The following is a 13,799-nucleotide window of genomic DNA, read 5'->3' on the forward strand; positions in this document are numbered from 1 at the left end:
TCACCATCAAAAACGTGGACCTTTTAGCTTCATCAATCTGTGTATAATATTCCTCCTTCTCCTCCTGCTCCTCCTCCTGAAACCTCACGTAATCACGCCGAACGGGCAATTTTTCTTAGGCCCACAAGGCTCAGTCATATAATTTATCTAAACAATTTTGTATACGTTTCAATGCTCATTAAAGCGTTGAAACTTGCACCTGAACCAATTTTTATTTTAACTGGGCTGCCTCCAGGCCTAGTGACCAATTAAGCCACATTAACCAAAGCGATTAATGGGTTTCACCTGCCCTCTTGGTTGGGCATGGGCAATTTTTCTGAGGTACATTAGTACTGTTGGTACACCAATTTTTTGGGGCCCTCGCCTACAGTGTAATCCAATTAATTTTTTGCCCACCTGCATTACAGCTGACGTTACATCAGCTGTGCTGGGCACTGCAATGGGATATATTTATGTACCGCCGATGCGTTCCAGGGAACCACCCATGCTGTCGGTCCACACGGAGTTGTAACTACATGTGTCCACTTCTAAAGAACCCCAGTCTGACTGGGGCATGCAGTGTGGGCCGAAGCCCACCTGCATTAAACATGACATTACCTCAGCTGTGATGGGCAATGCTATGGGATATATTTATGTACCGCCGGTGGCTTCCTGGCACCCACCCATGCTGCCGGTCCACAGGGACTTCACAATAGGGAGTTGTACCTGCCTGTGTCTATGAATTAAAAAGCCCGGTCAGGTTGGGGCATGCAGTGTGGGCCGAAGTCCACCTGCATTTAATCTGACGTTAGCTCTGCTGTCCAGGGCACTGCAATGGGATACATTTATGTACAGCCGGTGGGTTCCAGGGAGCCACCCATGCTGTGGGTGCACACGGAATTCCCATTGCGGAGTTGTACCTGCCTCTGACTATTTATAAAAAAACGCGGTCTGACTGGGGCATGCAGACACCTTGACAGAATGAATAGTGTGTGGCACATAGGTTCCCCATTGCTATGCCCACGTGTGCAGCTCCTGATGGCGGTGGCACAGGATTATATTTCTCATTGCTTCTGTACAGCATTGTCGGCTATCGCCCCGCCCCTTTTAAAGAGGGTCGCTGTCTAGCCATGCCAACCCTCTGCAGTGTGTGCCTGCGGTTCCTCCTCATGGCAGACGCACTTATAAATAGACATGAGGGTGGCGTGGCATGAGTGCAGGGACACTTTGGTGTGCGCTGTGGACACTGCGTCGTGCGGGGGGGGTTGGGCAGCATGTAACCCAGGAGAAGTGGCAGCGGAGTGTCATGCAGGCAGTGATTGTGCTTTGTTAGAGGTAGTGTGGTGCTTAGCTAAGGTATGCATTGCTAATGAGGGCTTTTCAGTAAAAGTTGTTGGGGGGGGCCCACTCTTGCCGCTATTGTGGCTTAATAGTGGGACCTGGGAACTTGAGATGCAGCCCAACATGTAGCCCCTCGCCTGCCCTATCCGTTGCTGTGTCGTTCCCATCACTTTCTTGAATTGCCCAGATTTTCACAAATGGAAACCTTAGCGAGCATCGGCGATATACAAAAATGCTCGGGTCGCCCATTGACTTCAATGGGGTTCGTTACTCGAAACGAACCCTCGAGCATCGCGATAATTTCGTCCCGAGTAACGAGCACCCGAGCATTTTGGTGCTCGCTCATCTCTAGTTGTGTGCCTTTAAGTGCAAAGTGATCACTCAAACGTTGAACGATCACTTTGAGCTCTGAGCGGGGGATGCAGAAGTGCAGAAGACAAGCGGGGCCGCTTGTCTTCTGCATCCAGCTGTTCTCTGCTCGGAGCGCCCAAGCGGGGGATGCAGAACACAGCTGGACAGCTGGGGTCTTCATACCCCGGCTGTTCACGGAGCGCTCGGCTGGTATACAGCTGTGCGCTCCGTTCGGAGTATGAAGAACGCAGCTGGACTGCTGTGTTCTTCATACTCTGCTTGTGTTCAGGGAGCGGGAGACGGCTGAAACAATAGCATCAGCTGTATCCTGCTGTGAATTCCTGATAAGGCTAATTGTTGTCTTTCAGCATGCTGAAAGACAAGGATCAGTGACTGCTTAACGAAAACTGCATGATGTCAGTGCAGTTACACACAATGATTATTGCTCAAAAGACGACTTTTGAGCAAACTTTGAGCGATAATTGTTGTGTCTAAATGGGCCTTAAGTGTCTTATCTGTTCCAGGAGACACTACCTTATTATCATATCTAGTCAGCTCAGCTGGGGATATTGATGTAAGCTATCACTCATCATGAATCATAGGGAAATGATGTTCATGACACTTGCCCTCATTTAAAAAAAGATCTTCCAGTCACCCTTTTTCTATCTATATATCAGTTTGCAGTGGTGTATCTCAATTTTTGTCTGTGGGGAGAAGAATTATAAAAGGGCCCCATTGCCATGCTAGTGAATTCTGAGACTCCGACCAGCCTAGAATTACTTTTTCTTGTGACTGTCCAGTCATTTCTCTACACACTGCCATAAATAATAACTGTGCACCGTAAGTGAGATCTCAGGTAGTCTACAAGAGACACTGAGATGGGTTAAACTCTGAGTAGTAACCAGAAGGGGGAAAATATAGTGTAAGGGTTCTGCTATGCACTCTTTAAGGCTGTGAAAGATAGTCCTCTTGTGATAATAAGCCGGAACTCAGAGGAATTCCAATCCTGGATATTTACACTTCGTTTTAAGGAAGTGCCGGGGTCGGCTTTTCTTAAGTAGGGTCGAACTGTAGTGGCCTACAGTTAATAGGGTCCTCTCCAGAATGTTCTACGTCTCATGACACTGTCATGTTAGTGTCTTGTTTGTAGAATGTATTTGGTATATATGTATTGGATGGTTACAGGACTGAAAGAGTTAATGTCTGGTATGTCCTATCCTATATGGAAAATGTATTGTTTTGTGTGTATGGTTTGTGGTTGCGTGATGGTGTTATATATATGTATTTGCAGAATGCAATGCAAAGGTTGTTGTTGAGAGTAGAGAGTTGGTAGTAGGGAGTAATGGAGTTAAGGAGTTGCAGAGGGAAGGGGCATGAAGGAGAGAGAGGTGGACCATTGTTCCTGCGTGTGCCTAGCCTTAGTCGCCATCAAAAACAAAGTGAGTGCACCCGAACTATGAGAGATGCGTGGAAACCGCGTGAGTCTGGAGAGAGGGAAAGGAACCGCTAACCAGCAAGAAGTGTGAGTGACTGACAGGAAAGAGTGAAGGAGTGTTACGGGAGAGTTAATTGCCTACAGATAACCGAGACTGTAGAGATCCAAATACTCCGTGAATCCTCCTTGCGTCACTACTGTAAGAACTGTTTTGGACCGTTAACTTTGCTATTTGTTCAGTAAACGAGCAGAACCGAATGTTCTGGAATATATTTCTCTGGAATTTACATCTCCAAGGATCCACCACATAGGACGGAACATTGGCATCAAGAATGACATATTAGACTTAAGACTTACTACCCTTGTGATCTCCCCCAGCAGTATTGAGGTCAGGTCCCCAGTTACCCTTAGGGAGAACACGGTAAAGCCCCATGACAAGGTTAACATCTCTACCCCACTGGCTCCTCGGCTGAGGGTATGCTCCTCGGACGCTGCACTGTCTGCTCTCACTCCATGGACCATGGACTATTTACTTTGTCAGCAATACATGCTATATCTTAGGCTGATTACACATCTGCATTGGAACCTCCATATGGAGGTTCCGTTGCAAATCCGCCAGAATTTGCCAGAAGAAAAAGGGTTGCATCCAGCTCTTTTTGTTTCATCCAAAAATCGGACAGCTCAGCTGAAAGTGGGAGGACCCTATTACAGTCAATGAGGTCCGTCTGGCACTATTCAGTTCCGTCAGGAGACCGAATTGTTCAGCCCCGAGGATTTCCCTTTCCTGCGCCTTTCCCGCAGTAAGAAAAAAGAATCCCTGCCGCAGATGTGAAACCACCCTTAGTACATTATCTAAAGAAGAGATTATCATTTGGCTTCCAAATTCAATTTCCTGCAAAATGCATATTTCATTTAAAATCATATATATGTAACTAAAGCAAATATGCAACATGCTGTTTTATAAGTAAGCAAAATATTACAGTATATGTTAAGGTGAGCCCATATAAGTCACAAAGGACAATGTTATAAGGATGGAATGTCTGGCCAATGGCCACTGTGCTCTACTCTAAAACACTGTAATGGTGATTCAGAGCGTTCCAAATAAAATAAATATTGTTCTCATCTACTGATATTACATCACTGGGAAATACCATAGTGTGAGATATGAACGTGGATGGGATTTACTAGTAGTGCTTGAGTGATTTAAGAGAATAGTTAAGCATGCTCTAGCAATTCGATTTTACTGTTTCCTGCCTTAAGTCACCGCATAGTAAATTCAGAGTAAAGTACGTAGTATGGAAAAAAAAGCCAGCTGGTTCTACACCAGGAGATAGTGTGACAGCATAAACAAGGTTACCTTATATACTAACCAATATAACTATTGATACATAGAAATGTTATGAGAATAGATCTAGAGTTTTAGCCATTGTTTTAATTGTAAAAGCTAGATCAGGCATACCACGGGCGATAGCTGAAGACACAGCACAGGAGAGTCGGAGCTCACTTTAGCTTTGCAATGTCCTTGCTTTTTACAATACTGACATATGATCATCTGGGCGTTGCAGTTAATGTAAACTGTAGATGCTATGACTCAGGGGCTCAGATCAATTGATCTGAAAAGTTACAGGCCTGGTGCACATTTAAACACACCCAAATATTCATGGTAAATGACTGTAAGCAGCCAAATGTGCTGAAATATTTATGACCCCCTAAAGATTATGGAACAAGTGTCATATGTGCTCTAGATTGGCTGCATTTCATGAATGTTGTAATTCAGGGACATCATATGCCTATGATGGTTCCATTATGGATATGTGCACGTTTTACAGCCCTTCGACGTAATTTCTGTAGTAGTTAAACCTTGATGTAACTCGTATATTAAAAATAAAAAATTGCTCTTTGTGAACGGATAAACAAATGTAAGGTGCGTTAACGAATGGCGGATTTTGTGCAGGCCTGCTCTAAAATCTGTAGCCTATTTTGCACTGCTGATGTTGGTGTGAATTTGCATCAAAATACACATCAATTTGATGACGATCCACAGCAGATTTCAGGATCCGCAGCAGACACAGCTCGCTTTTATTTCAATGAGACTCCAACCTGCAGCTACAAGCACCGGCCACTACACAGTCAGTGGGGAGACTTCTGTTGCTTCAGTTCTGACCTCTGTGTATTTCCGGCACTGACAGCAGGCGCCTGCTCAGCTGAACGGTCAGGGTCTCGAGTGACGGACCCCAGCTGATCTATTATTGATGATCTATGCTGATGATAGGTCATCAGTAGTATTCTCCCTGGAAACCCCTTTCTAAGGTAGCAGGTGTACATCTAGAAAAAACATGAGGAGATGCTCTCAGCCATTAAAACGGAATTGCACACATAAAATACACGCAAGTGAACAGACCTATTGAAATTAATGGGCTCTAATTTCTGTGTATTGTGCCCGAAAATATTTCATGCGCAAATGCGTTCATGTAAATCCACTCTTAGAGCCTAAACACACATGCGTGAATGCGCAAATACCATCACCACAACAGAACATATTTGCGCATGAACCAGCGATAAGTCTTTTTTGTTAACTGTTCAAACTCCGTGCTATTGTGTGCAAGTAAAAAAAAAGCCAAAACTTAGGGCAGGATTTATCTTTTCTCGCACATAGACATCACGCCCGTGAGAACGCAGCTATTGAAATCAATAGCTTTGCTTCGTTACTTTTTGCGGCCGTGATTTTCATGACTGCAGAAAACTTTGTAAAAATAGTGTTGTGTTTAAGCCCTCATTTTCTACATGTATTTCCTCTGAAAGGGTTAAAAATCAATATATTGCGAGAAATACTTTCATTCTACATTTCCACCATCTGTGCAGACAGCAAGACGTCTTTCATAATGTCTAAATCTGTCCTGTCCCATCTGGTCAAAATACATATTTTGATACTTAACCATACATTGAAAAATGTTTTATGCTTTCAATATATTTTCAATTTACAGCTGGGATAACTAAACTGATTGTCATCTATATTTCATAACTTCTACATCTCAGCCGCAACCAGATTTTACAATTGGCATTTCTAAATCTTTGCAGTGTTATGTTAGAAATATGAGCACAAAAACATTGGTTCTCAAGTCTGATGAACATCAGGGAAGATTTATTTACGTATTTCTGGCGTAAATACATCAAAAAGTATGATGTTTGGGTTGAATACCATATTTATAAAGACCCTGCCACTGTTTCCAAAACGTATGAATGTGTTGGAGGAAGCGATGAGGGCTGCAGAGTCAGTGGGTGAGGCTTTGTCATAATTATTTTCCATCACTTTCATACCTGAAACTGGCAGAAAACAAGACCATTTCAGACATGGTGCCCCCATTTGATGAAACTAGTGTATGCTGAAGTGGAGAAAAGACTTACCTCTGTATTGTCCCTCACAGCTCCCCTACTGATTTTACAGAAAAGAAACTACCGTCACCTAAATGAAACTGCCTTTAAAATCATATATAAAATTAAACCTTAATTTTATATACCTGTCAGATATATGTATATATATATATTGGTATTATTGTACCTTGACGTCACCGGAAGCTAGGGGTTTGACAGGGCTTGGATGGAGGAACACCCCTGTCATGCTACTAGCTCCCGATTGGCTCAATGCTTGAAGGTCCTAGCAGCGTGTGGATTCATCTTTGCCTGCCTGGGAGGGTTTGGCTTAGGGTTAGTTTTCGTGTTAGGCTTAGATTATTAGCTGTAAATGCTTCCGTGTTACAGCTGTAACATGCCAGCATTTACAGTTAAAAATCTAAGCCTAACACGAAAACTAACCCTCACCCTAACCCTACAGGCCAGGCAAAAATAAATCCACACGCTGCAGCTATCACTCTCACCGGAACAGCTGTCAATCTGCAGTGTAATCCACAAGGCGCTGGACAAATTCCCCTGCTGGTATGCTGTGGCTCCACTCCCTCATTGCTTAGTCCACCTAGTTTTTTGGAGCCTGGTGTGTCGTCTCTCTGCTCCGTCCTGCCCGGCGTCTCTGCTCCATCCCACCGGTGTCTTTCTGCTCTGTCCCGACCGGCGTTTCTCTGCTCCATCCCGCGTGGCAACTCTCTGCTCCATCCCGTGCAGCTTCTCTCTGCTAAATCCCACGCGGCTTCTCTTTGCTCTGTCCTGCACGGCTTGTCTCTGCTGCGTCCCGGCTCGCCTCTGGCTCTCTGTTCTATCCTGCCCGGTGCCCTGCTAACACTTTGTTCTGCTCTGCAGCTCCCAATGGTGTCGCTGTCCTCAGAAAGCCACTTTGGGAATTAAACATGCCCCCAGCCAATCAGAAGCTGGGGGCGTTAAGATTTGTGAAGGCTGCTGTATTATGTCACCACCCCTAACTTCCGGTGGCGACATAATACAACAGTACCCTATATATCTATATGTATTTAAATATATATAGTTTGATGTGATTCCATTTACTTACTATGCCCCATTTACCTATCATATATTATATTGCTTGTATTTATATACTGTTAAGTTATATCAACAAGCAAAGAGAAAAAAAAGCGAAGGAGTAGTTAATGGCAACTAATCAGATAATTCTCTTGACCTGGGTATGACGGAGTCATTCCCAGCTGTAGCCTTAAGGCATTTAAACCTCTACTGATGTCCCCTCAAATGCCCGAATAATGACATACCACTTGCCTTCTGGATAATTTTGGGCACAGCAGCCATTTTATTGCAAACATAAATTGACATAAAATTAACATATAATTAACCCTAATTCAACTATGAACCAAAGAGGGGAAGTCCTTGGAGCCCCAAAAATATGTTGCCTCACCATTTTAGGGAATATATCCAAAATTCCTCCAGCCGCAAACCAACTGACTCAGGAGACCCAATATCACCAATTGTCTCTAACCGCCCACCTCCCAACTCACAGACCCACTAACCTTTACAACACTAGACACTCCACCATCTCTGCAAGGACTCCGACCTGTCAGAGCTAAGACACGACAGACCCACCAGTAATCATTAATCAAAAAAGGGGAAGGTGGCTATCCAGCCCCTGCTTTCCCCCCACCCCACTTAAATGCTAACTCCAGGGACCCCCACATCCACCCCCGCCATGACAACACAACACATTCCCCCATCACCTTTTAATAATACTAAAATTAATCATACCATCCCCTCATTATATCTTCTCCCAGTGTGGGAGGGTGGGACTTCCTCGTTCTTCTCTCCTCTGTCTTCCTTTTTCCACTGTCAATCCTGCTCTTGTGTTTCTCCTCCCCCAGGTTTCCTGCACTTTGTAATTCTACCCCTTCCCTTTCTTCTCCTCTATCCCCTGTTAGCCCCTTCCTTCCTACTACCCATTAACCCTGTCATGGGTGGCCTCTGCCTACAGCCTTGCAGGCCTCTGCTATGGACCTTCTTTATGCTCTGAATCAGTGCTTCTTAAATTGTGCAGCATGTCCCACCAGTGAGGAAGCCCCTAGTTGTTGGTGAGGATCAGCTAGTGATGATCATTTTTACATGATCATAAGTGACTATACACAGTTACTCTGAATGCAGCAGTCTCCTGTTTAGTAACACACCTTCATTTTGTGCCAATTTAAATTCTATACTGGGCACAGGAAAAAATGAAAGGTAATAAAATTAGGAATTATTTAGCATTTTAACATAGGCTTCGATCATAGCTGGTAAGGAAGGCCTTGTCATCACCATATTTTATCTGGTGAGACTGTAGTCTAAAAAGTTTGAGATGCCCCATTATAAACTTTGTTGCAACAATTAAACAAGGAATCTGATTGGTTAATAAGGGCAACTGCTGCAAGTGTTTCTCTGCAGTTTTGTAACTGTGAATAAAATCCAACGCAAATTCTTCATACAAACCCTAGCAAACTCGAAACCAGCACTACACACAGAGGTTAGTCCCTCTTCACACGAATGCATGCAGATTTCCACGCACCTGAGCGCTGCATACTTGCGTAATGAACTATACTTTTTTGCATGCACATCTGTATGTTTTACTGTACTTTATGCGCCTGCAAGGCATGTTCATCTGTGCAGGGCAAACAAAGACGCACTGATTAAAATGGCTAATTAATCTAATGAGTTCCAGATGTGTGCAAGTATACAGTGTTGCACACATCTACTAGCGCATTTTGTGGACATTTGCGCATCCCCGTTGACTTCTTTGGAACTTTAGGTGCGCAGGAAAATAGAGCATGTTGTGTTTTTTTTGCGTGACCGAAATGCGCATGAAAATGTGCGCATATGAACAATCCCATTGAAATCAATGTGTTCTACTCACTACAAATAAGGGAGATGGAACAATACCTCTGCAGTGCCACCTATTGGAAGGCAGCATACTCACTGCAAGTATGCTCACAAATATGCCTGTGTGAATGGGACCTTAAAATACTAATACATTTCACAAACAGTACACATTTTAGGCATATCCAACAATCTAATACGTGCTAATGTTGATTTTTCACATGCTCTTTCCTGAGTGCTCTCATAGCACAATAACACATTACATATGCTAGCTATAGTGCTCCCATAATAGTGATTGCTACAGTACTGCCATAACTGTCAACCGAAATGTTCCGATAACCGCGCATAATAGCCCAAAAACTATACATTCGGTGAGTGTGCTTACAAATGCAAGCAAGTGACCCCATAAGTACAATCCACAGTGCCACAGTACCCCCTCAAGTCCTTTTAATTAACTAAGCACTCAGAGATGAATGCCTAATTTGAACAAATTGGTAAAAGCTACATGATGTGATTTACACTTTGTCATATTGAAAACTCTGATTAGATTGGTGCCCAGCAACATATCTACAATGTTTCCCTGAAAATAAGACCTTGTCTTATATTAATTTTTGGCCCAAAAGAGGTGCTAGGTGTTATTTTCAGGGGACTTATTATACTTACCTAGCAGGCTCGGTCCAGATCTCTCTTGCTGCTCTCCTGAGCTCCGATGTGCTTCTTGCAGTCCTCAGCCACCCACAGAAGATCACTTCCTGGTTATGGGTTTCATAAATCCCACCTCCAGGAAGCGATGACACAGCCAATCAATAGAGCGCTCAATGAACCAATGCGATGGCTGTGACTGGTTCATCGAGCGCTGTATTGATTGGCTGAGCAGTAGTAGAAGAACCAATCACAGCTATCATGTTGTGGAGGGAGGATTTGTGAATTGGCTGAACCACAGCATTGATTGGCCAATTCATAAATCCCACCTCCACAATAAGATGGCTATGATTGGTTCTATGACCGCTGCTCAACCAATCAATGCAGTGCTCCATGAACCAATCATAACCATTGAATTGGTTCATCGAGCGCTGCATTGATTAGCTGAGCAGCCAGTGTGTTTTTGCTGTAAGCCTGTACTGCAGTTGCCCATTATAGTTGAAAGATAGTGTGAACAGAGGCGAAGTTGGAAGACGCTTTATTACAATTTAAATCTGTTAACACTACAGGATTTCCAGCATGAATGAAGGTATATTCCAAATATTTTATACTGTTATGACCTGTCTGTTATCACCAGAAGCTGAAAGTGCACAATCATGTAGTTGTGCCCCGTCTATCAAGGCTTCTTCACACGGGCGTATGTGCAACCACACTCGCCGCCACGGAGTAAACAGGGAAAAAATCTTTTTTTTTTCACCTTTCAAACTCTGCGAAAAAAGCTGGAGGATAGGTCTTGTCCTATCTTTCTCGCAAGTGGTTAATACATGCAAGGGGCATGTCCTATCTTTTCTCGGGCATAGTATTAATGCCTGAGAATTCTGCTAGTGAAAGTGAAACCATTGCAATCAATGGTTTTGTTTCATCGGCTGTGATGTTCCCGGCTGCATAACGGGACAAGATCCCGCCCATCTGTTAAGCCCTCAGAGCGGGAGATGATTCTTTGTCTTTTAGTTAATATAGAAATCCCAAACAGTGAGACACTCTATGATTCCACACATGCCCTAACAAAGCACATAAACAGGGTTTGTCTATTTAAAGCAGCCTATTTAAATCAGTTTAGACTCTTTAAATTGTCTTTCTGCAGAATTATCTCTATCATGTTGAATTTTTATGATTTGAGGGACTTTATCCATTCAACTTAGGCCAGGCTCACACGGGCGGACCGGATTCCGCATACGTAAGGCCCGCAGCGGATTCCGTCTGTGAGCCCAGCCAATGACCATGCATGCCTTATTTTCCTGCATTGTGGATGACCACAGCAGCTTGCTATTAATTATGCGCAGTACAGTTTGTTTTTTTTAATATCTCTATCTCCCGCTCTGTTACTAAGTGATGACGCAGGTATCCACAGCCCATACACAATGTTAATTGCACATGGCCTGTAAGTTGGTCGGCCTCTATTGCCTTCAATGGAGGATGTCTGCGGCAAAATAGAGCATGCTGCGATTTTTCCTCCACTCGTAAAATACGCAATTCGTATCCACAAGTGTGAGCGAAAAAGCGAAAGTACATAATTTTCACAGCCTGTGCTTTGCCGCGGATCCTCCGTGCGGACGCTGATTCAGCAATTGGCCTTACTTTAGTGGTATTCTAAATTAGCCCGACCTTACTGGTGGTGTTCTTCTTTTTCTCTCAAATCCTGCAAGCATTATTGCCCTTTCTGATAAGTTGAATCTGATGATAGTGTGGACATGTATGAAGACGGAATAGAGTGAGCAAATGTGAGGTTGTACCTGGCATTCTACGCCACCACTATGTTATGTAGTAGTAATTGTTTTCACATACAGTAAATTTTGCCTGGTCATCAAGTGGAAAGATAACCTTGATTTGGTCAAGCATACACCTCGCCATTGGTTCTCCTTGTCATAAATTTTATGTATTTTCATAAATGCCATTTTTCAAAAATCTTTACCAGTACCTACAATTATCTGCAACGCCTTCCTGTAAGGTTACAGAGTTTGCTTCTAGCAGTCTTGTACCAGTTTCAACTGTCAAAGTCTGCTGAAAAATAGACTCATATGTAGCATCACGGAAGAATGTGATGGGCTACATTTTTATTATCTCAGAACCGAAGGATAGTTATGCTGTCTTCAAATTTGACTGTTTTTTCATACTTGTAGGATATTTCTAATATCACTTTCCTGAACTAAAGCCTATTTTTACTGCCCACCAAATGACTGCATTATTTGGAATCTACCACTAAAAGGAACTTTCATATATTTGCCATATTGTCCAGATGAAATATTATGAATTTATCACCTTGTTTAAATGGCAGATGCTTCATGTTCCATTTCAAGCAGCTTTTGCACTCTTCAAAAGCTGAAATATTTCATTCATTGTGGCTTTTCTGTGCATACTGGACAGTTTGGCCTCATTAAAGCCTTGTAGCTATTTTACAATGGTACTTAATGATGGAATGATCAAAAGGAGACATCCAATGATTAAGTCAACATGTGGAGACTTTTTATGTTAAAACTTCAGTCTCAGCTCTTTTGCAGCAGAAGGTTTAGCTAGAAATTCATGTTAGAAACTTGTGCACTGGACATGAAACTGTCTTCAAAAGAAAATACCTATTAATATAAAATGTAATTTTACTCTTCAAAGCAATGCACAAATATATTGCAGACCAGAAAAACTAAAGTGAATCTACAATTTAGAGATTTAGTTTTTAGGGATTAGGTTTCGGGAGTAAACACTTAAAGGGAGGTCTCCATCACTTCAATAAAAAGAGTTTTATAAGATAAATACATAATGTTTAAAATCATTACTACCACTTTATTATGCACAATGAAATAATAACTGCAGCAACTTGGCATCTAGGTCTGCAGAAAACTTCTTGGGTTATTGTTTTTTTCAGTCAGGTTCCGGGAGTTTGGAAGTAAAATGATAAAGGTAGTTAAAAATCTTATGGCCTATAAATAAGCCCTGTTCACATGGGGGTATTTGCAAATGCAAAATTTGTGCATGCAATACGCAGAGAATAGAACGTATTTTCCCTGCACATTTCGATTATGCAAAAAAAATAAGCAGCCAAATTTCCCATAGAAGACAGTGGGGATGCACAAATGCACATATGATACGATAGAAGATGTGTGAAGCACTGAGCAATTGCACAGAAAAAAAGAACACATCTGGAACTCATTAGACTAATAATTAGCTATTTCAATTGGCACGTTTTTGTTTGCCGCGTGCAAATGAGCATGCCTTGTGGGCACAAAAAGTCTAGTGAAATACGCCAATGCGCATGCAAAAAATTCCACACACATGCATCACTCAGGCATGCTTAAATACGCATACACTTGTGTGAAGGGGGCCTAAATGTATGGCAGATATTTTAGTATTGACCCTCAGTAAACATCTGGATGTAGCATTTTTTGGCTCAAAAAAACACCACGGCACAATGATGCCAAAAACATAGACAGAACACTGTCTCACCTTTCCATGGACAGACTTCCCTAGCCTAAGGCTAGCAGCCACTCCATTAGCTCATTGTTTACTTCTGTGACTCTTCTTCAAAGCCCCTTTCAGTGACATAATAATATAGTAACATAGTGTGTAAGGTCGAAAAAAAGACATGTCCTTCTAGTTCAGCCTATTACCACCGCCCATGTTGACCCAAAGAAAGGCAAAAAACTCCATGAGGTAGAAGCCAATTTAGCTCATTTTAGGGAATGCAGTGAAACCACGTACCTGTATCTCATGCACCAGTCAACCTCTGCACAGTTTCTTCTCCGACTCA

This window comes from Eleutherodactylus coqui, chromosome 1, assembly GCF_035609145.1.
Source record: "Eleutherodactylus coqui strain aEleCoq1 chromosome 1, aEleCoq1.hap1, whole genome shotgun sequence".
Lineage (NCBI taxonomy): Eukaryota > Metazoa > Chordata > Amphibia > Anura > Eleutherodactylidae > Eleutherodactylus > Eleutherodactylus coqui.